This window comes from Schistocerca cancellata, unplaced genomic scaffold (assembly GCF_023864275.1).
Source record: "Schistocerca cancellata isolate TAMUIC-IGC-003103 unplaced genomic scaffold, iqSchCanc2.1 HiC_scaffold_515, whole genome shotgun sequence".
Lineage (NCBI taxonomy): Eukaryota > Metazoa > Arthropoda > Insecta > Orthoptera > Acrididae > Schistocerca > Schistocerca cancellata.
The window spans coordinates 61,847-82,157 of record NW_026046529.1 but is presented as its reverse complement, the minus strand read 5'-3'; the positions used below and the strand labels follow the sequence as shown (position 1 = coordinate 82,157).

The following is a 20,311-nucleotide window of genomic DNA, read 5'->3' as shown; positions in this document are numbered from 1 at the left end:
ACGATGCACAACTATACATTGACTCATGTCCTTTACTGTTGTGCAATCGCTGCATGGGGCCGTTACTAATAAAACGTCGCCTAAATGCTGTCTACAAACTTATCGCGCTAAGCCCGTAACACACTATCGAAGACTGCTGACACACGATGCAACAACAAATTGCACCAGCTGTTACGTCTCATACGTTGGAGCAGAGAATTTACGTGTTTTGTCGACACTCACTGGGCAATTGGAAAATTCACAAGCATTTCGAATGCAATGTTTCCCACGCTTTCGCTCATTTCACGGTTCCGTTGAAGACGTTCTTCACCACCTGACACAGAAAAAGGAATGCAGTCGGTAGGATATTTTTAATTCTTTTGCTTCTAAGGGAGTTAGTTGTCTAGTAAGTTCCTCTTATGGCATGCAATAGACAACCAGAACAGCTACAGGAGAGAGTCATTTTTGTTGTCAGCGGTAGTTGCATTATCACAAACGCAGAGTAATTCCATTGGCGTCGCACCAAAACGAGTACCTGCCGAAACCCGGGATCGAACCAGGGACCTTTAGATCTTCAGTCTAACGCTCTCCCAACTGAGCTATTTCGGCTGACGTCGAAGGTTGCCATTTGCATGTGTTCGTTCACTTCTGCCTCGCTGCCAATTTCACAGTCACCTTCGTCTGATAAGACACAGGGACGCTGAAGGGCGAGCAGCCGATGCAGTGAAGTTCCACACACATTTCTTCAGCTTCCGTCATCGTAACAAGCAAACATGTCGACTCGATTCGTGTGATATTGAATTCGCTGACTTGACGTGACGCCACGCTGACGCTAGAAAACCCGTGCTATATCGATGCCAGGGGCAACTCGTGTGCAGAGAACGAGACACAAGAAGGAGTGAGCCTCTCCACCATATGAGAGGCAGTATCTAGCAGATACACACGGTAAAACATTCGACTTGCGTTAGCTCATAAATTGCTACATGTCATCGTCTGTAAGCTAAAATGGACACATCTGCACTGCCCAGTGAGGCGACACTTGTACTAACACCTGGTGGACGGCTGTGAGACGAGGAGATGAGCTGCGGCTTCTGGGCGCGACTGTAACGCTGCGCCCTCGATCAAATAACACTGCACATTGCTGGTGACCCGCGTGTTTAGTAGTGACGCAACTGCTAGGATGCAGCTCAACGTCCGCCTTTTGAGAGCGAGAAAATTTTCGCAGTCGGCAGGACTCGAACCTACGCTCCCAGAGGGAATCTGATTTCAAGTCAGACGCCTTAACCACTCGGCCACGACTGCCGGTGGCGGAAGCGACTCCCGACAAGTCAAACCGCCATCTTTAGAAGCAATCTGGTGGCAGAAAACGGCGTGGCCTCACTCTTTGCTCTAGGGTTTCCATTAGCCGTTACGAAAGTGTACTAATTTTCGCCCAGACAGGGACTTGAACCCAGGACCCTTCGGTTGAAAACCTAACGCTCTACCGACTCAGCTACGCGGGCCCACGCACGAGCATTATCGTACAGCTGCGTGGTGTGCGAGTGTTTCGCATGTCGTAATTGCTGGCTTATGGCTCCAATGGCGACTTCACCGACTTCCCACTGACGCACCGCTGACGCTAGTTTTCTGTCGTCTTAAAACGATGGACATACCTCCAAGCAGCTGCGAGATCTTAAGAAAAGAAAAGAAAAAAAAAAAAAACGCTGCACTACTGCTTTTGCCGCACTCGAATGATTGAAATTGCGATTCTTAAAAAGAAAATGAAATGTTAGCTCTGTCCAACACTTTCGAGCACATCTGTGTACTCACCATCTCAGCGACGGCTTTCTGCAGTCCCAGCGTCAGTGCGAGGTGAACCGATAGGCACAGTAAGCAGCGGTCGTCGCGAAAACTCAGTATTCTTAAAACGGAAATTTTCGTCTTGTTGAGAATGGCGTCACTGGTTGCACCCGCATTCGCCCACGCATGTCACATGTGTGCGAAAACGTTTGCTCCTCTTTACGCAAAATCGCACGCAGCCGGTAGGATTCGAACCTACGCTCCCAGAGGGAATCTGATTTCGAGTCAGACGCCTTAACCACTCGGCCACGACTGCCGTTAGCGCGGTGTTCTCCCGACACATGCAACTGCTACCGTTTAAAACACTGTGGTGTCAGAAAACGGCGTAGCTGCATTATTTTCCGTAGCGTTTCCGCCGCTACCAGACGAATCGTTACCAAAGTATTAAAATTTCCGCCCGAACAGGGACTTGAACCCTGGACCCTTAGGTTAAAAGCCTAATGCTCTACCGACTGAGCTATCCGGGCTCACACAAGGGTGCAAAATCTCCTACGATGCACAACTATACATTGACTCATGTCCTTTACTGTTGTGCAATCGCTGCATGGGGCCGTTACTAATAAAACGTCGCCTAAATGCTGTCTACAAACTTATCGCGCTAAGCCCGTAACACACTATCGAAGACTGCTGACACACGATGCAACAACAAATTGCACCAGCTGTTACGTCTCATACGTTGGAGCAGAGAATTTACGTGTTTTGTCGACACTCACTGGGCAATTGGAAAATTCACAAGCATTTCGAATGCAATGTTTCCCACGCTTTCGCTCATTTCACGGTTCCGTTGAAGACGTTCTTCACCACCTGACACAGAAAAAGGAATGCAGTCGGTAGGATATTTTTAATTCTTTTGCTTCTAAGGGAGTTAGTTGTCTAGTAAGTTCCTCTTATGGCATGCAATAGACAACCAGAACAGCTACAGGAGAGAGTCACTTTTGTTGTCAGCGGTAGTTGCATTATCACAAACACAGAGTAATTCCATTGGCGTCGCACCAAAACGAGTACCTGCCGAAACCCGGGATCGAACCAGGGACCTTTAGATCTTCAGTCTAACGCTCTCCCAACTGAGCTATTTCGGCTGACGTCGAAGGTTGCCATTTGCATGTGTTCGTTCACTTCTGCCTCGCTGCCAATTTCACAGTCACCTTCGTCTGATAAGACACAGGGACGCTGAAGGGCGAGCAGCCGATGCAGTGAAGTTCCACACACATTTCTTCAGCTTCCGTCATCGTAACAAGCAAACATGTCGACTCGATTCGTGTGATATTGAATTCGCTGACTTGACGTGACGCCACGCTGACGCTAGAAAACCCGTGCTATATCGATGCCAGGGGCAACTCGTGTGCAGAGAACGAGACACAAGAAGGAGTGAGCCTCTCCACCATATGAGAGGCAGTATCTAGCAGATACACACGGTAAAACATTCGACTTGCGTTAGCTCATAAATTGCTACATGTCATCGTCTGTAAGCTAAAATGGACACATCTGCACTGCCCAGTGAGGCGACACTTGTACTAACACCTGGTGGACGGCTGTGAGACGAGGAGATGAGCTGCGGCTTCTGGGCGCGACTGTAACGCTGCGCCCTCGATCAAATAACACTGCACATTGCTGGTGACCCGCGTGTTTAGTAGTGACGCAACTGCTAGGATGCAGCTCAACGTCCGCCTTTTGAGAGCGAGAAAATTTTCGCAGTCGGCAGGACTCGAACCTACGCTCCCAGAGGGAATCTGATTTCAAGTCAGACGCCTTAACCACTCGGCCACGACTGCCGGTGGCGGAAGCGACTCCCGACAAGTCAAACCGCCATCTTTAGAAGCAATCTGGTGGCAGAAAACGGCGTGGCCTCACTCTTTGCTCTAGGGTTTCCATTAGCCGTTACGAAAGTGTACTAATTTTCGCCCAGACAGGGACTTGAACCCAGGACCCTTCGGTTGAAAACCTAACGCTCTACCGACTCAGCTACGCGGGCCCACGCACGAGCATTATCGTACAGCTGCGTGGTGTGCGAGTGTTTCGCATGTCGTAATTGCTGGCTTATGGCTCCAATGGCGACTTCACCGACTTCCCACTGACGCACCGCTGACGCTAGTTTTCTGTCGTCTTAAAACGATGGACATACCTCCAAGCAGCTGCGAGATCTTAAGAAAAGAAAAAAAAAAAAAAACGCTGCACTACTGCTTTTGCCGCACTCGAATGATTGAAATTGCGATTCTTAAAAAGAAAATGAAATGTTAGCTCTGTCCAACACTTTCGAGCACATCTGTGTACTCACCATCTCAGCGACGGCTTTCTGCAGTCCCAGCGTCAGTGCGAGGTGAACCGATAGGCACAGTAAGCAGCGGTCGTCGCGAAAACTCAGTATTCTTAAAACGGAAATTTTCGTCTTGTTGAGAATGGCGTCACTGGTTGCACCCGCATTCGCCCACGCATGTCACATGTGTGCGAAAACGTTTGCTCCTCTTTACGCAAAATCGCACGCAGCCGGTAGGATTCGAACCTACGCTCCCAGAGGGAATCTGATTTCGAGTCAGACGCCTTAACCACTCGGCCACGACTGCCGTTAGCGCGGTGTTCTCCCGACACATGCAACTGCTACCGTTTAAAACACTGTGGTGTCAGAAAACTGCGTAGCTGCATTATTTTCCGTAGCGTTTCCGCCGCTACCAGACGAATCGTTACCAAAGTATTAAAATTTCCGCCCGAACAGGGACTTGAACCCTGGACCCTTAGGTTAAAAGCCTAATGCTCTACCGACTGAGCTATCCGGGCTCACACAAGGGTGCAAAATCTCCTACGATGCACAACTATACATTGACTCATGTCCTTTACTGTTGTGCAATCGCTGCATGGGGCCGTTACTAATAAAACGTCGCCTAAATGCTGTCTACAAACTTGTCGCGCTAAGCCCGTAACACACTATCGAAGACTGCTGACACACGATGCAACAACAAATTGCACCAGCTGTTACGTCTCATACGTTGGAGCAGAGAATTTACGTGTTTTGTCGACACTCACTGGGCAATTGGAAAATTCACAAGCATTTCGAATGCAATGTTTCCCACGCTTTCGCTCATTTCACGGTTCCGTTGAAGACGTTCTTCACCACCTGACACAGAAAAAGGAATGCAGTCGGTAGGATATTTTTAATTCTTTTGCTTCTAAGGGAGTTAGTTGTCTAGTAAGTTCCTCTTATGGCATGCAATAGACAACCAGAACAGCTACAGGAGAGAGTCATTTTTGTTGTCAGCGGTAGTTGCATTATCACAAACGCAGAGTAATTCCATTGGCGTCGCACCAAAACGAGTACCTGCCGAAACCCGGGATCGAACCAGGGACCTTTAGATCTTCAGTCTAACGCTCTCCCAACTGAGCTATTTCGGCTGACGTCGAAGGTTGCCATTTGCATGTGTTCGTTCACTTCTGCCTCGCTGCCAATTTCACAGTCACCTTCGTCTGATAAGACACAGGGACGCTGAAGGGCGAGCAGCCGATGCAGTGAAGTTCCACACACATTTCTTCAGCTTCCGTCATCGTAACAAGCAAACATGTCGACTCGATTCGTGTGATATTGAATTCGCTGACTTGACGTGACGCCACGCTGACGCTAGAAAACCCGTGCTATATCGATGCCAGGGGCAACTCGTGTGCAGAGAACGAGACACAAGAAGGAGTGAGCCTCTCCACCATATGAGAGGCAGTATCTAGCAGATACACACGGTAAAACATTCGACTTGCGTTAGCTCATAAATTGCTACATGTCATCGTCTGTAAGCTAAAATGGACACATCTGCACTGCCCAGTGAGGCGACACTTGTACTAACACCTGGTGGACGGCTGTGAGACGAGGAGATGAGCTGCGGCTTCTGGGCGCGACTGTAACGCTGCGCCCTCGATCAAATAACACTGCACATTGCTGGTGACCCACGTGTTTAGTAGTGACGCAACTGCTAGGATGCAGCTCAACGTCCGCCTTTTGAGAGCGAGAAAATTTTCGCAGTCGGCAGGACTCGAACCTGCGCTCCCAGAGGGAATCTGATTTCAAGTCAGACGCCTTAACCACTCGGCCACGACTGCCGGTGGCGGAAGCGACTCCCGACAAGTCAAACCGCCATCTTTAGAAGCAATCTGGTGGCAGAAAACGGCGTGGCCTCACTCTTTGCTCTAGGGTTTCCATTAGCCGTTACGAAAGTGTACTAATTTTCGCCCAGACAGGGACTTGAACCCAGGACCCTTCGGTTGAAAACCTAACGCTCTACCGACTCAGCTACGCGGGCCCACGCACGAGCATTATCGTACAGCTGCGTGGTGTGCGAGTGTTTCGCATGTCGTAATTGCTGGCTTATGGCTCCAATGGCGACTTCACCGACTTCCCACTGACGCACCGCTGACGCTAGTTTTCTGTCGTCTTAAAACGATGGACATACCTCCAAGCAGCTGCGAGATCTTAAGAAAAGAAAAAAAAAAAAAACGCTGCACTACTGCTTTTGCCGCACTCGAATGATTGAAATTGCGATTCTTAAAAAGAAAATGAAATGTTAGCTCTGTCCAACACTTTCGAGCACATCTGTGTACTCACCATCTCAGCGACGGCTTTCTGCAGTCCCAGCGTCAGTGCGAGGTGAACCGATAGGCACAGTAAGCAGCGGTCGTCGCGAAAACTCAGTATTCTTAAAACGGAAATTTTCGTCTTGTTGAGAATGGCGTCACTGGTTGCACCCGCATTCGCCCACGCATGTCACATGTGTGCGAAAACGTTTGCTCCTCTTTACGCAAAATCGCACGCAGCCGGTAGGATTCGAACCTACGCTCCCAGAGGGAATCTGATTTCGAGTCAGACGCCTTAACCACTCGGCCACGACTGCCGTTAGCGCGGTGTTCTCCCGACACATGCAACTGCTACCGTTTAAAACACTGTGGTGTCAGAAAACGGCGTAGCTGCATTATTTTCCGTAGCGTTTCCGCCGCTACCAGACGAATCGTTACCAAAGTATTAAAATTTCCGCCCGAACAGGGACTTGAACCCTGGACCCTTAGGTTAAAAGCCTAATGCTCTACCGACTGAGCTATCCGGGCTCACACAAGGGTGCAAAATCTCCTACGATGCACAACTATACATTGACTCATGTCCTTTACTGTTGTGCAATCGCTGCATGGGGCCGTTACTAATAAAACGTCGCCTAAATGCTGTCTACAAACTTGTCGCGCTAAGCCCGTAACACACTATCGAAGACTGCTGACACACGATGCAACAACAAATTGCACCAGCTGTTACGTCTCATACGTTGGAGCAGAGAATTTACGTGTTTTGTCGACACTCACTGGGCAATTGGAAAATTCACAAGCATTTCGAATGCAATGTTTCCCACGCTTTCGCTCATTTCACGGTTCCGTTGAAGACGTTCTTCACCACCTGACACAGAAAAAGGAATGCAGTCGGTAGGATATTTTTAATTCTTTTGCTTCTAAGGGAGTTAGTTGTCTAGTAAGTTCCTCTTATGGCATGCAATAGACAACCAGAACAGCTACAGGAGAGAGTCATTTTTGTTGTCAGCGGTAGTTGCATTATCACAAACGCAGAGTAATTCCATTGGCGTCGCACCAAAACGAGTACCTGCCGAAACCCGGGATCGAACCAGGGACCTTTAGATCTTCAGTCTAACGCTCTCCCAACTGAGCTATTTCGGCTGACGTCGAAGGTTGCCATTTGCATGTGTTCGTTCACTTCTGCCTCGCTGCCAATTTCACAGTCACCTTCGTCTGATAAGACACAGGGACGCTGAAGGGCGAGCAGCCGATGCAGTGAAGTTCCACACACATTTCTTCAGCTTCCGTCATCGTAACAAGCAAACATGTCGACTCGATTCGTGTGATATTGAATTCGCTGACTTGACGTGACGCCACGCTGACGCTAGAAAACCCGTGCTATATCGATGCCAGGGGCAACTCGTGTGCAGAGAACGAGACACAAGAAGGAGTGAGCCTCTCCACCATATGAGAGGCAGTATCTAGCAGATACACACGGTAAAACATTCGACTTGCGTTAGCTCATAAATTGCTACATGTCATCGTCTGTAAGCTAAAATGGACACATCTGCACTGCCCAGTGAGGCGACACTTGTACTAACACCTGGTGGACGGCTGTGAGACGAGGAGATGAGCTGCGGCTTCTGGGCGCGACTGTAACGCTGCGCCCTCGATCAAATAACACTGCACATTGCTGGTGACCCACGTGTTTAGTAGTGACGCAACTGCTAGGATGCAGCTCAACGTCCGCCTTTTGAGAGCGAGAAAATTTTCGCAGTCGGCAGGACTCGAACCTGCGCTCCCAGAGGGAATCTGATTTCAAGTCAGACGCCTTAACCACTCGGCCACGACTGCCGGTGGCGGAAGCGACTCCCGACAAGTCAAACCGCCATCTTTAGAAGCAATCTGGTGGCAGAAAACGGCGTGGCCTCACTCTTTGCTCTAGGGTTTCCATTAGCCGTTACGAAAGTGTACTAATTTTCGCCCAGACAGGGACTTGAACCCAGGACCCTTCGGTTGAAAACCTAACGCTCTACCGACTCAGCTACGCGGGCCCACGCACGAGCATTATCGTACAGCTGCGTGGTGTGCGAGTGTTTCGCATGTCGTAATTGCTGGCTTATGGCTCCAATGGCGACTTCACCGACTTCCCACTGACGCACCGCTGACGCTAGTTTTCTGTCGTCTTAAAACGATGGACATACCTCCAAGCAGCTGCGAGATCTTAAGAAAAGAAAAAAAAAAAAAACGCTGCACTACTGCTTTTGCCGCACTCGAATGATTGAAATTGCGATTCTTAAAAAGAAAATGAAATGTTAGCTCTGTCCAACACTTTCGAGCACATCTGTGTACTCACCATCTCAGCGACGGCTTTCTGCAGTCCCAGCGTCAGTGCGAGGTGAACCGATAGGCACAGTAAGCAGCGGTCGTCGCGAAAACTCAGTATTCTTAAAACGGAAATTTTCGTCTTGTTGAGAATGGCGTCACTGGTTGCACCCGCATTCGCCCACGCATGTCACATGTGTGCGAAAACGTTTGCTCCTCTTTACGCAAAATCGCACGCAGCCGGTAGGATTCGAACCTACGCTCCCAGAGGGAATCTGATTTCGAGTCAGGCGCCTTAACCACTCGGCCACGACTGCCGTTAGCGCGGTGTTCTCCCGACACATGCAACTGCTACCGTTTAAAACACTGTGGTGTCAGAAAACGGCGTAGCTGCATTATTTTCCGTAGCGTTTCCGCCGCTACCAGACGAATCGTTACCAAAGTATTAAAATTTCCGCCCGAACAGGGACTTGAACCCTGGACCCTTAGGTTAAAAGCCTAATGCTCTACCGACTGAGCTATCCGGGCTCACACAAGGGTGCAAAATCTCCTACGATGCACAACTATACATTGACTCATGTCCTTTACTGTTGTGCAATCGCTGCATGGGGCCGTTACTAATAAAACGTCGCCTAAATGCTGTCTACAAACTTATCGCGCTAAGCCCGTAACACACTATCGAAGACTGCTGACACACGATGCAACAACAAATTGCACCAGCTGTTACGTCTCATACGTTGGAGCAGAGAATTTACGTGTTTTGTCGACACTCACTGGGCAATTGGAAAATTCACAAGCATTTCGAATGCAATGTTTCCCACGCTTTCGCTCATTTCACGGTTCCGTTGAAGACGTTCTTCACCACCTGACACAGAAAAAGGAATGCAGTCGGTAGGATATTTTTAATTCTTTTGCTTCTAAGGGAGTTAGTTGTCTAGTAAGTTCCTCTTATGGCATGCAATAGACAACCAGAACAGCTACAGGAGAGAGTCATTTTTGTTGTCAGCGGTAGTTGCATTATCACAAACACAGAGTAATTCCATTGGCGTCGCACCAAAACGAGTACCTGCCGAAACCCGGGATCGAACCAGGGACCTTTAGATCTTCAGTCTAACGCTCTCCCAACTGAGCTATTTCGGCTGACGTCGAAGGTTGCCATTTGCATGTGTTCGTTCACTTCTGCCTCGCTGCCAATTTCACAGTCACCTTCGTCTGATAAGACACAGGGACGCTGAAGGGCGAGCAGCCGATGCAGTGAAGTTCCACACACATTTCTTCAGCTTCCGTCATCGTAACAAGCAAACATGTCGACTCGATTCGTGTGATATTGAATTCGCTGACTTGACGTGACGCCACGCTGACGCTAGAAAACCCGTGCTATATCGATGCCAGGGGCAACTCGTGTGCAGAGAACGAGACACAAGAAGGAGTGAGCCTCTCCACCATATGAGAGGCAGTATCTAGCAGATACACACGGTAAAACATTCGACTTGCGTTAGCTCATAAATTGCTACATGTCATCGTCTGTAAGCTAAAATGGACACATCTGCACTGCCCAGTGAGGCGACACTTGTACTAACACCTGGTGGACGGCTGTGAGACGAGGAGATGAGCTGCGGCTTCTGGGCGCGACTGTAACGCTGCGCCCTCGATCAAATAACACTGCACATTGCTGGTGACCCGCGTGTTTAGTAGTGACGCAACTGCTAGGATGCAGCTCAACGTCCGCCTTTTGAGAGCGAGAAAATTTTCGCAGTCGGCAGGACTCGAACCTACGCTCCCAGAGGGAATCTGATTTCAAGTCAGACGCCTTAACCACTCGGCCACGACTGCCGGTGGCGGAAGCGACTCCCGACAAGTCAAACCGCCATCTTTAGAAGCAATCTGGTGGCAGAAAACGGCGTGGCCTCACTCTTTGCTCTAGGGTTTCCATTAGCCGTTACGAAAGTGTACTAATTTTCGCCCAGACAGGGACTTGAACCCAGGACCCTTCGGTTGAAAACCTAACGCTCTACCGACTCAGCTACGCGGGCCCACGCACGAGCATTATCGTACAGCTGCGTGGTGTGCGAGTGTTTCGCATGTCGTAATTGCTGGCTTATGGCTCCAATGGCGACTTCACCGACTTCCCACTGACGCACCGCTGACGCTAGTTTTCTGTCGTCTTAAAACGATGGACATACCTCCAAGCAGCTGCGAGATCTTAAGAAAAGAAAAAAAAAAAAAAACGCTGCACTACTGCTTTTGCCGCACTCGAATGATTGAAATTGCGATTCTTAAAAAGAAAATGAAATGTTAGCTCTGTCCAACACTTTCGAGCACATCTGTGTACTCACCATCTCAGCGACGGCTTTCTGCAGTCCCAGCGTCAGTGCGAGGTGAACCGATAGGCACAGTAAGCAGCGGTCGTCGCGAAAACTCAGTATTCTTAAAACGGAAATTTTCGTCTTGTTGAGAATGGCGTCACTGGTTGCACCCGCATTCGCCCACGCATGTCACATGTGTGCGAAAACGTTTGCTCCTCTTTACGCAAAATCGCACGCAGCCGGTAGGATTCGAACCTACGCTCCCAGAGGGAATCTGATTTCGAGTCAGACGCCTTAACCACTCGGCCACGACTGCCGTTAGCGCGGTGTTCTCCCGACACATGCAACTGCTACCGTTTAAAACACTGTGGTGTCAGAAAACGGCGTAGCTGCATTATTTTCCGTAGCGTTTCCGCCGCTACCAGACGAATCGTTACCAAAGTATTAAAATTTCCGCCCGAACAGGGACTTGAACCCTGGACCCTTAGGTTAAAAGCCTAATGCTCTACCGACTGAGCTATCCGGGCTCACACAAGGGTGCAAAATCTCCTACGATGCACAACTATACATTGACTCATGTCCTTTACTGTTGTGCAATCGCTGCATGGGGCCGTTACTAATAAAACGTCGCCTAAATGCTGTCTACAAACTTATCGCGCTAAGCCCGTAACACACTATCGAAGACTGCTGACACACGATGCAACAACAAATTGCACCAGCTGTTACGTCTCATACGTTGGAGCAGAGAATTTACGTGTTTTGTCGACACTCACTGGGCAATTGGAAAATTCACAAGCATTTCGAATGCAATGTTTCCCACGCTTTCGCTCATTTCACGGTTCCGTTGAAGACGTTCTTCACCTCCTGACACAGAAAAAGGAATGCAGTCGGTAGGATATTTTTAATTCTTTTGCTTCTAAGGGAGTTAGTTGTCTAGTAAGTTCCTCTTATGGCATGCAATAGACAACCAGAACAGCTACAGGAGAGAGTCATTTTTGTTGTCAGCGGTAGTTGCATTATCACAAACGCAGAGTAATTCCATTGGCGTCGCACCAAAACGAGTACCTGCCGAAACCCGGGATCGAACCAGGGACCTTTAGATCTTCAGTCTAACGCTCTCCCAACTGAGCTATTTCGGCTGACGTCGAAGGTTGCCATTTGCATGTGTTCGTTCACTTCTGCCTCGCTGCCAATTTCACAGTCACCTTCGTCTGATAAGACACAGGGACGCTGAAGGGCGAGCAGCCGATGCAGTGAAGTTCCACACACATTTCTTCAGCTTCCGTCATCGTAACAAGCAAACATGTCGACTCGATTCGTGTGATATTGAATTCGCTGACTTGACGTGACGCCACGCTGACGCTAGAAAACCCGTGCTATATCGATGCCAGGGGCAACTCGTGTGCAGAGAACGAGACACAAGAAGGAGTGAGCCTCTCCACCATATGAGAGGCAGTATCTAGCAGATACACACGGTAAAACATTCGACTTGCGTTAGCTCATAAATTGCTACATGTCATCGTCTGTAAGCTAAAATGGACACATCTGCACTGCCCAGTGAGGCGACACTTGTACTAACACCTGGTGGACGGCTGTGAGACGAGGAGATGAGCTGCGGCTTCTGGGCGCGACTGTAACGCTGCGCCCTCGATCAAATAACACTGCACATTGCTGGTGACCCACGTGTTTAGTAGTGACGCAACTGCTAGGATGCAGCTCAACGTCCGCCTTTTGAGAGCGAGAAAACTTTCGCAGTCGGCAGGACTCGAACCTGCGCTCCCAGAGGGAATCTGATTTCAAGTCAGACGCCTTAACCACTCGGCCACGACTGCCGGTGGCGGAAGCGACTCCCGACAAGTCAAACCGCCATCTTTAGAAGCAATCTGGTGGCAGAAAACGGCGTGGCCTCACTCTTTGCTCTAGGGTTTCCATTAGCCGTTACGAAAGTGTACTAATTTTCGCCCAGACAGGGACTTGAACCCAGGACCCTTCGGTTGAAAACCTAACGCTCTACCGACTCAGCTACGCGGGCCCACGCACGAGCATTATCGTACAGCTGCGTGGTGTGCGAGTGTTTCGCATGTCGTAATTGCTGGCTTATGGCTCCAATGGCGACTTCACCGACTTCCCACTGACGCACCGCTGACGCTAGTTTTCTGTCGTCTTAAAACGATGGACATACCTCCAAGCAGCTGCGAGATCTTAAGAAAAGAAAAAAAAAAAAAAACGCTGCACTACTGCTTTTGCCGCACTCGAATGATTGAAATTGCGATTCTTAAAAAGAAAATGAAATGTTAGCTCTGTCCAACACTTTCGAGCACATCTGTGTACTCACCATCTCAGCGACGGCTTTCTGCAGTCCCAGCGTCAGTGCGAGGTGAACCGATAGGCACAGTAAGCAGCGGTCGTCGCGAAAACTCAGTATTCTTAAAACGGAAATTTTCGTCTTGTTGAGAATGGCGTCACTGGTTGCACCCGCATTCGCCCACGCATGTCACATGTGTGCGAAAACGTTTGCTCCTCTTTACGCAAAATCGCACGCAGCCGGTAGCATTCGAACCTACGCTCCCAGAGGGAATCTGATTTCGAGTCAGACGCCTTAACCACTCGGCCACGACTGCCGTTAGCGCGGTGTTCTCCCGACACATGCAACTGCTACCGTTTAAAACACTGTGGTGTCAGAAAACGGCGTAGCTGCATTATTTTCCGTAGCGTTTCCGCCGCTACCAGACGAATCGTTACCAAAGTATTAAAATTTCCGCCCGAACAGGGACTTGAACCCTGGACCCTTAGGTTAAAAGCCTAATGCTCTACCGACTGAGCTATCCGGGCTCACACAAGGGTGCAAAATCTCCTACGATGCACAACTATACATTGACTCATGTCCTTTACTGTTGTGCAATCGCTGCATGGGGCCGTTACTAATAAAACGTCGCCTAAATGCTGTCTACAAACTTATCGCGCTAAGCCCGTAACACACTATCGAAGACTGCTGACACACGATGCAACAACAAATTGCACCAGCTGTTACGTCTCATACGTTGGAGCAGAGAATTTACGTGTTTTGTCGACACTCACTGGGCAATTGGAAAATTCACAAGCATTTCGAATGCAATGTTTCCCACGCTTTCGCTCATTTCACGGTTCCGTTGAAGACGTTCTTCACCACCTGACACAGAAAAAGGAATGCAGTCGGTAGGATATTTTTAATTCTTTTGCTTCTAAGGGAGTTAGTTGTCTAGTAAGTTCCTCTTATGGCATGCAATAGACAACCAGAACAGCTACAGGAGAGAGTCATTTTTGTTGTCAGCGGTAGTTGCATTATCACAAACGCAGAGTAATTCCATTGGCGTCGCACCAAAACGAGTACCTGCCGAAACCCGGGATCGAACCAGGGACCTTTAGATCTTCAGTCTAACGCTCTCCCAACTGAGCTATTTCGGCTGACGTCGAAGGTTGCCATTTGCATGTGTTCGTTCACTTCTGCCTCGCTGCCAATTTCACAGTCACCTTCGTCTGATAAGACACAGGGACGCTGAAGGGCGAGCAGCCGATGCAGTGAAGTTCCACACACATTTCTTCAGCTTCCGTCATCGTAACAAGCAAACATGTCGACTCGATTCGTGTGATATTGAATTCGCTGACTTGACGTGACGCCACGCTGACGCTAGAAAACCCGTGCTATATCGATGCCAGGGGCAACTCGTGTGCAGAGAACGAGACACAAGAAGGAGTGAGCCTCTCCACCATATGAGAGGCAGTATCTAGCAGATACACACGGTAAAACATTCGACTTGCGTTAGCTCATAAATTGCTACATGTCATCGTCTGTAAGCTAAAATGGACACATCTGCACTGCCCAGTGAGGCGACACTTGTACTAACACCTGGTGGACGGCTGTGAGACGAGGAGATGAGCTGCGGCTTCTGGGCGCGACTGTAACGCTGCGCCCTCGATCAAATAACACTGCACATTGCTGGTGACCCACGTGTTTAGTAGTGACGCAACTGCTAGGATGCAGCTCAACGTCCGCCTTTTGAGAGCGAGAAAATTTTCGCAGTCGGCAGGACTCGAACCTGCGCTCCCAGAGGGAATCTGATTTCAAGTCAGACGCCTTAACCACTCGGCCACGACTGCCGGTGGCGGAAGCGACTCCCGACAAGTCAAACCGCCATCTTTAGAAGCAATCTGGTGGCAGAAAACGGCGTGGCCTCACTCTTTGCTCTAGGGTTTCCATTAGCCGTTACGAAAGTGTACTAATTTTCGCCCAGACAGGGACTTGAACCCAGGACCCTTCGGTTGAAAACCTAACGCTCTACCGACTCAGCTACGCGGGCCCACGCACGAGCATTATCGTACAGCTGCGTGGTGTGCGAGTGTTTCGCATGTCGTAATTGCTGGCTTATGGCTCCAATGGCGACTTCACCGACTTCCCACTGACGCACCGCTGACGCTAGTTTTCTGTCGTCTTAAAACGATGGACATACCTCCAAGCAGCTGCGAGATCTTAAGAAAAGAAAAAAAAAAAAAAACGCTGCACTACTGCTTTTGCCGCACTCGAATGATTGAAATTGCGATTCTTAAAAAGAAAATGAAATGTTAGCTCTGTCCAACACTTTCGAGCACATCTGTGTACTCACCATCTCAGCGACGGCTTTCTGCAGTCCCAGCGTCAGTGCGAGGTGAACCGATAGGCACAGTAAGCAGCGGTCGTCGCGAAAACTCAGTATTCTTAAAACGGAAATTTTCGTCTTGTTGAGAATGGCGTCACTGGTTGCACCCGCATTCGCCCACGCATGTCACATGTGTGCGAAAACGTTTGCTCCTCTTTACGCAAAATCGCACGCAGCCGGTAGGATTCGAACCTACGCTCCCAGAGGGAATCTGATTTCGAGTCAGACGCCTTAACCACTCGGCCACGACTGCCGTTAGCGCGGTGTTCTCCCGACACATGCAACTGCTACCGTTTAAAACACTGTGGTGTCAGAAAACGGCGTAGCTGCATTATTTTCCGTAGCGTTTCCGCCGCTACCAGACGAATCGTTACCAAAGTATTAAAATTTCCGCCCGAACAGGGACTTGAACCCTGGACCCTTAGGTTAAAAGCCTAATGCTCTACCGACTGAGCTATCCGGGCTCACACAAGGGTGCAAAATCTCCTACGATGCACAACTATACATTGACTCATGTCCTTTACTGTTGTGCAATCGCTGCATGGGGCCGTTACTAATAAAACGTCGCCTAAATGCTGTCTACAAACTTATCGCGCTAAGCCCGTAACACACTATCGAAGACTGCTGACACACGATGCAACAACAAATTGCACCAGCTGTTACGTCTCATACGTTGGAGCAGAGAATTTACGTGTTTTGTCGACACTCACTGGGCAATTGGAAAATTCACAAGCATTTCGAATGCAATGTTTCCCACGCTTTCGCTCATTTCACGGTTCCGTTGAAGACGTTCTTCACCACCTGACACAGAAAAAGGAATGCAGTCGGTAGGATATTTTTAATTCTTTTGCTTCTAAGGGAGTTAGTTGTCTAGTAAGTTCCTCTTATGGCATGCAATAGACAACCAGAACAGCTACAGGAGAGAGTCATTTTTGTTGTCAGCGGTAGTTGCATTATCACAAACGCAGAGTAATTCCATTGGCGTCGCACCAAAACGAGTACCTGCCGAAACCCGGGATCGAACCAGGGACCTTTAGATCTTCAGTCTAACGCTCTCCCAACTGAGCTATTTCGGCTGACGTCGAAGGTTGCCATTTGCATGTGTTCGTTCACTTCTGCCTCGCTGCCAATTTCACAGTCACCTTCGTCTGATAAGACACAGGGACGCTGAAGGGCGAGCAGCCGATGCAGTGAAGTTCCACACACATTTCTTCAGCTTCCGTCATCGTAACAAGCAAACATGTCGACTCGATTCGTGTGATATTGAATTCGCTGACTTGACGTGACGCCACGCTGACGCTAGAAAACCCGTGCTATATCGATGCCAGGGGCAACTCGTGTGCAGAGAACGAGACACAAGAAGGAGTGAGCCTCTCCACCATATGAGAGGCAGTATCTAGCAGATACACACGGTAAAACATTCGACTTGCGTTAGCTCATAAATTGCTACATGTCATCGTCTGTAAGCTAAAATGGACACATCTGCACTGCCCAGTGAGGCGACACTTGTACTAACACCTGGTGGACGGCTGTGAGACGAGGAGATGAGCTGCGGCTTCTGGGCGCGACTGTAACGCTGCGCCCTCGATCAAATAACACTGCACATTGCTGGTGACCCACGTGTTTAGTAGTGACGCAACTGCTAGGATGCAGCTCAACGTCCGCCTTTTGAGAGCGAGAAAATTTTCGCAGTCGGCAGGACTCGAACCTGCGCTCCCAGAGGGAATCTGATTTCAAGTCAGACGCCTTAACCACTCGGCCACGACTGCCGGTGGCGGAAGCGACTCCCGACAAGTCAAACCGCCATCTTTAGAAGCAATCTGGTGGCAGAAAACGGCGTGGCCTCACTCTTTGCTCTAGGGTTTCCATTAGCCGTTACGAAAGTGTACTAATTTTCGCCCAGACAGGGACTTGAACCCAGGACCCTTCGGTTGAAAACCTAACGCTCTACCGACTCAGCTACGCGGGCCCACGCACGAGCATTATCGTACAGCTGCGTGGTGTGCGAGTGTTTCGCATGTCGTAATTGCTGGCTTATGGCTCCAATGGCGACTTCACCGACTTCCCACTGACGCACCGCTGACGCTAGTTTTCTGTCGTCTTAAAACGATGGACATACCTCCAAGCAGCTGCGAGATCTTAAGAAAAGAAAAAAAAAAAAACGCTGCACTACTGCTTTTGCCGCACTCGAATGATTGAAATTGCGATTCTTAAAAAGAAAATGAAATGTTAGCTCTGTCCAACACTTTCGAGCACATCTGTGTACTCACCATCTCAGCGACGGCTTTCTGCAGTCCCAGCGTCAGTGCGAGGTGAACCGATAGGCACAGTAAGCAGCGGTCGTCGCGAAAACTCAGTATTCTTAAAACGGAAATTTTCGTCTTGTTGAGAATGGCGTCACTGGTTGCACCCGCATTCGCCCACGCATGTCACATGTGTGCGAAAACGTTTGCTCCTCTTTACGCAAAATCGCACGCAGCCGGTAGGATTCGAACCTACGCTCCCAGAGGGAATCTGATTTCGAGTCAGACGCCTTAACCACTCGGCCACGACTGCCGTTAGCGCGGTGTTCTCCCGACACATGCAACTGCTACCGTTTAAAACACTGTGGTGTCAGAAAACGGCGTAGCTGCATTATTTTCCGTAGCGTTTCCGCCGCTACCAGACGAATCGTTACCAAAGTATTAAAATTTCCGCCCGAACAGGGACTTGAACCCTGGACCCTTAGGTTAAAAGCCTAATGCTCTACCGACTGAGCTATCCGGGCTCACACAAGGGTGCAAAATCTCCTACGATGCACAACTATACATTGACTCATGTCCTTTACTGTTGTGCAATCGCTGCATGGGGCCGTTACTAATAAAACGTCGCCTAAATGCTGTCTACAAACTTATCGCGCTAAGCCCGTAACACACTATCGAAGACTGCTGACACACGATGCAACAACAAATTGCACCAGCTGTTACGTCTCATACGTTGGAGCAGAGAATTTACGTGTTTTGTCGACACTCACTGGGCAATTGGAAAATTCACAAGCATTTCGAATGCAATGTTTCCCACGCTTTCGCTCATTTCACGGTTCCGTTGAAGACGTTCTTCACCACCTGACACAGAAAAAGGAATGCAGTCGGTAGGATATTTTTAATTCTTTTGCTTCTAAGGGAGTTAGTTGTCTAGTAAGTTCCTCTTATGGCATGCAATAGACAACCAGAACAGCTACAGGAGAGAGTCATTTTTGTTGTCAGCGGTAGTTGCATTATCACAAACGCAGAGTAATTCCATTGGCGTCGCACCAAAACGAGTACCTGCCGAAACCCGGGATCGAACCAGGGACCTTTAGATCTTCAGTCTAACGCTCTCCCAACTGAGCTATTTCGGCTGACGTCGAAGGTTGCCATTTGCATGTGTTCGTTCACTTCTGCCTCGCTGCCAATTTCACAGTCACCTTCGTCTGATAAGACACAGGGACGCTGAAGGGCGAGCAGCCGATGCAGTGAAGTTCCACACACATTTCTTCAGCTTCCGTCATCGTAACAAGCAAACATGTCGACTCGATTCGTGTGATATTGAATTCGCTGACTTGACGTGACGCCACGCTGACGCTAGAAAACCCGTGCTATATCGATGCCAGGGGCAACTCGTGTGCAGAGAACGAGACACAAGAAGGAGTGAGCCTCTCCACCATATGAGAGGCAGTATCTAGCAGATACACACGGTAAAACATTCGACTTGCGTTAGCTCATAAATTGCTACATGTCATCGTCTGTAAGCTAAAATGGACACATCTGCACTGCCCAGTGAGGCGACACTTGTACTAACACCTGGTGGACGGCTGTGAGACGAGGAGATGAGCTGCGGCTTCTGGGCGCGACTGTAACGCTGCGCCCTCGATCAAATAACACTGCACATTGCTGGTGACCCACGTGTTTAGTAGTGACGCAACTGCTAGGATGCAGCTCAACGTCCGCCTTTTGAGAGCGAGAAAATTTTCGCAGTCGGCAGGACTCGAACCTGCGCTCCCAGAGGGAATCTGATTTCAAGTCAGACGCCTTAACCACTCGGCCACGACTGCCGGTGGCGGAAGCGACTCCCGACAAGTCAAACCGCCATCTTTAGAAGCAATCTGGTGGCAGAAAACGGCGTGGCCTCACTCTTTGCTCTAGGGTTTCCATTAGCCGTTACGAAAGTGTACTAATTTTCGCCCAGACAGGGACTTGAACCCAGGACCCTTCGGTTGAAAACCTAACGCTCTACCGACTCAGCTACGCGGGCCCACGCACGAGCATTATCGTACAGCTGCGTGGTGTGCGAGTGTTTCGCATGTCGTAATTGCTGGCTTATGGCTCCAATGGCGACTTCACCGACTTCCCACTGACGCACCGCTGACGCTAGTTTTCTGTCGTCTTAAAACGATGGACATACCTCCAAGCAGCTGCGAGATCTTAAGAAAAGAAAAAAAAAAAAAAAAACGCTGCACTACTGCTTTTGCCGCACTCGAATGATTGAAATTGCGATTCTTAAAAAGAAAATGAAATGTTAGCTCTGTCCAACACTTTCGAGCACATCTGTGTACTCACCATCTCAGCGACGGCTTTCTGCAGTCCCAGCGTCAGTGCGAGGTGAACCGATAGGCACAGTAAGCAGCGGTCGTCGCGAAAACTC

The 20,311-nt window shown here is 49.4% G+C and overlaps 34 non-coding genes across 34 annotated transcripts; all 34 read right to left on the bottom strand.

Annotated features, from left to right (window-relative positions):
• Nucleotides 1–515: 515 nt before the first annotated feature.
• Trnaf-gaa (transfer RNA phenylalanine (anticodon GAA)) lies at nt 516–588 on the bottom strand. Its single transcript has one exon. It is a non-coding gene; the product is annotated as a tRNA-Phe (tRNA).
• Nucleotides 589–1,199: 611 nt separating this feature from the next.
• On the bottom strand, nt 1,200–1,281 carry Trnas-uga (transfer RNA serine (anticodon UGA)). Its single transcript has one exon. It is a non-coding gene; the product is annotated as a tRNA-Ser (tRNA).
• A 711-nt stretch (nt 1,282–1,992) lies between these two features.
• Nucleotides 1,993–2,074, bottom strand: Trnas-cga (transfer RNA serine (anticodon CGA)). The gene has a single exon. It is a non-coding gene; the product is annotated as a tRNA-Ser (tRNA).
• Nucleotides 2,075–2,212: 138 nt separating this feature from the next.
• Trnak-uuu (transfer RNA lysine (anticodon UUU)) lies at nt 2,213–2,285 on the bottom strand. The gene has a single exon. It is a non-coding gene; the product is annotated as a tRNA-Lys (tRNA).
• A 539-nt stretch (nt 2,286–2,824) lies between these two features.
• Nucleotides 2,825–2,897, bottom strand: Trnaf-gaa (transfer RNA phenylalanine (anticodon GAA)). Its single transcript has one exon. It is a non-coding gene; the product is annotated as a tRNA-Phe (tRNA).
• Nucleotides 2,898–3,508: 611 nt separating this feature from the next.
• Nucleotides 3,509–3,590, bottom strand: Trnas-uga (transfer RNA serine (anticodon UGA)). The gene has a single exon. It is a non-coding gene; the product is annotated as a tRNA-Ser (tRNA).
• A 707-nt stretch (nt 3,591–4,297) lies between these two features.
• On the bottom strand, nt 4,298–4,379 carry Trnas-cga (transfer RNA serine (anticodon CGA)). The gene has a single exon. It is a non-coding gene; the product is annotated as a tRNA-Ser (tRNA).
• A 138-nt stretch (nt 4,380–4,517) lies between these two features.
• Trnak-uuu (transfer RNA lysine (anticodon UUU)) lies at nt 4,518–4,590 on the bottom strand. Its single transcript has one exon. It is a non-coding gene; the product is annotated as a tRNA-Lys (tRNA).
• Nucleotides 4,591–5,129: 539 nt separating this feature from the next.
• Nucleotides 5,130–5,202, bottom strand: Trnaf-gaa (transfer RNA phenylalanine (anticodon GAA)). Its single transcript has one exon. It is a non-coding gene; the product is annotated as a tRNA-Phe (tRNA).
• Nucleotides 5,203–5,813: 611 nt separating this feature from the next.
• Nucleotides 5,814–5,895, bottom strand: Trnas-uga (transfer RNA serine (anticodon UGA)). Its single transcript has one exon. It is a non-coding gene; the product is annotated as a tRNA-Ser (tRNA).
• Nucleotides 5,896–6,601: 706 nt separating this feature from the next.
• Nucleotides 6,602–6,683, bottom strand: Trnas-cga (transfer RNA serine (anticodon CGA)). The gene has a single exon. It is a non-coding gene; the product is annotated as a tRNA-Ser (tRNA).
• A 138-nt stretch (nt 6,684–6,821) lies between these two features.
• Nucleotides 6,822–6,894, bottom strand: Trnak-uuu (transfer RNA lysine (anticodon UUU)). Its single transcript has one exon. It is a non-coding gene; the product is annotated as a tRNA-Lys (tRNA).
• Nucleotides 6,895–7,433: 539 nt separating this feature from the next.
• Nucleotides 7,434–7,506, bottom strand: Trnaf-gaa (transfer RNA phenylalanine (anticodon GAA)). Its single transcript has one exon. It is a non-coding gene; the product is annotated as a tRNA-Phe (tRNA).
• A 611-nt stretch (nt 7,507–8,117) lies between these two features.
• Nucleotides 8,118–8,199, bottom strand: Trnas-uga (transfer RNA serine (anticodon UGA)). The gene has a single exon. It is a non-coding gene; the product is annotated as a tRNA-Ser (tRNA).
• Nucleotides 8,200–8,905: 706 nt separating this feature from the next.
• On the bottom strand, nt 8,906–8,987 carry Trnas-cga (transfer RNA serine (anticodon CGA)). Its single transcript has one exon. It is a non-coding gene; the product is annotated as a tRNA-Ser (tRNA).
• A 138-nt stretch (nt 8,988–9,125) lies between these two features.
• Nucleotides 9,126–9,198, bottom strand: Trnak-uuu (transfer RNA lysine (anticodon UUU)). The gene has a single exon. It is a non-coding gene; the product is annotated as a tRNA-Lys (tRNA).
• A 539-nt stretch (nt 9,199–9,737) lies between these two features.
• Nucleotides 9,738–9,810, bottom strand: Trnaf-gaa (transfer RNA phenylalanine (anticodon GAA)). Its single transcript has one exon. It is a non-coding gene; the product is annotated as a tRNA-Phe (tRNA).
• Nucleotides 9,811–10,421: 611 nt separating this feature from the next.
• On the bottom strand, nt 10,422–10,503 carry Trnas-uga (transfer RNA serine (anticodon UGA)). The gene has a single exon. It is a non-coding gene; the product is annotated as a tRNA-Ser (tRNA).
• A 707-nt stretch (nt 10,504–11,210) lies between these two features.
• Nucleotides 11,211–11,292, bottom strand: Trnas-cga (transfer RNA serine (anticodon CGA)). The gene has a single exon. It is a non-coding gene; the product is annotated as a tRNA-Ser (tRNA).
• A 138-nt stretch (nt 11,293–11,430) lies between these two features.
• Nucleotides 11,431–11,503, bottom strand: Trnak-uuu (transfer RNA lysine (anticodon UUU)). Its single transcript has one exon. It is a non-coding gene; the product is annotated as a tRNA-Lys (tRNA).
• A 539-nt stretch (nt 11,504–12,042) lies between these two features.
• On the bottom strand, nt 12,043–12,115 carry Trnaf-gaa (transfer RNA phenylalanine (anticodon GAA)). Its single transcript has one exon. It is a non-coding gene; the product is annotated as a tRNA-Phe (tRNA).
• Nucleotides 12,116–12,726: 611 nt separating this feature from the next.
• Trnas-uga (transfer RNA serine (anticodon UGA)) lies at nt 12,727–12,808 on the bottom strand. The gene has a single exon. It is a non-coding gene; the product is annotated as a tRNA-Ser (tRNA).
• A 707-nt stretch (nt 12,809–13,515) lies between these two features.
• Trnas-cga (transfer RNA serine (anticodon CGA)) lies at nt 13,516–13,597 on the bottom strand. The gene has a single exon. It is a non-coding gene; the product is annotated as a tRNA-Ser (tRNA).
• A 138-nt stretch (nt 13,598–13,735) lies between these two features.
• Nucleotides 13,736–13,808, bottom strand: Trnak-uuu (transfer RNA lysine (anticodon UUU)). Its single transcript has one exon. It is a non-coding gene; the product is annotated as a tRNA-Lys (tRNA).
• Nucleotides 13,809–14,347: 539 nt separating this feature from the next.
• Nucleotides 14,348–14,420, bottom strand: Trnaf-gaa (transfer RNA phenylalanine (anticodon GAA)). The gene has a single exon. It is a non-coding gene; the product is annotated as a tRNA-Phe (tRNA).
• A 611-nt stretch (nt 14,421–15,031) lies between these two features.
• Nucleotides 15,032–15,113, bottom strand: Trnas-uga (transfer RNA serine (anticodon UGA)). Its single transcript has one exon. It is a non-coding gene; the product is annotated as a tRNA-Ser (tRNA).
• Nucleotides 15,114–15,820: 707 nt separating this feature from the next.
• Nucleotides 15,821–15,902, bottom strand: Trnas-cga (transfer RNA serine (anticodon CGA)). Its single transcript has one exon. It is a non-coding gene; the product is annotated as a tRNA-Ser (tRNA).
• A 138-nt stretch (nt 15,903–16,040) lies between these two features.
• On the bottom strand, nt 16,041–16,113 carry Trnak-uuu (transfer RNA lysine (anticodon UUU)). Its single transcript has one exon. It is a non-coding gene; the product is annotated as a tRNA-Lys (tRNA).
• Nucleotides 16,114–16,652: 539 nt separating this feature from the next.
• On the bottom strand, nt 16,653–16,725 carry Trnaf-gaa (transfer RNA phenylalanine (anticodon GAA)). The gene has a single exon. It is a non-coding gene; the product is annotated as a tRNA-Phe (tRNA).
• Nucleotides 16,726–17,336: 611 nt separating this feature from the next.
• Trnas-uga (transfer RNA serine (anticodon UGA)) lies at nt 17,337–17,418 on the bottom strand. The gene has a single exon. It is a non-coding gene; the product is annotated as a tRNA-Ser (tRNA).
• Nucleotides 17,419–18,123: 705 nt separating this feature from the next.
• Trnas-cga (transfer RNA serine (anticodon CGA)) lies at nt 18,124–18,205 on the bottom strand. The gene has a single exon. It is a non-coding gene; the product is annotated as a tRNA-Ser (tRNA).
• A 138-nt stretch (nt 18,206–18,343) lies between these two features.
• Trnak-uuu (transfer RNA lysine (anticodon UUU)) lies at nt 18,344–18,416 on the bottom strand. The gene has a single exon. It is a non-coding gene; the product is annotated as a tRNA-Lys (tRNA).
• Nucleotides 18,417–18,955: 539 nt separating this feature from the next.
• On the bottom strand, nt 18,956–19,028 carry Trnaf-gaa (transfer RNA phenylalanine (anticodon GAA)). Its single transcript has one exon. It is a non-coding gene; the product is annotated as a tRNA-Phe (tRNA).
• Nucleotides 19,029–19,639: 611 nt separating this feature from the next.
• On the bottom strand, nt 19,640–19,721 carry Trnas-uga (transfer RNA serine (anticodon UGA)). Its single transcript has one exon. It is a non-coding gene; the product is annotated as a tRNA-Ser (tRNA).
• Nucleotides 19,722–20,311: the final 590 nt, after the last annotated feature.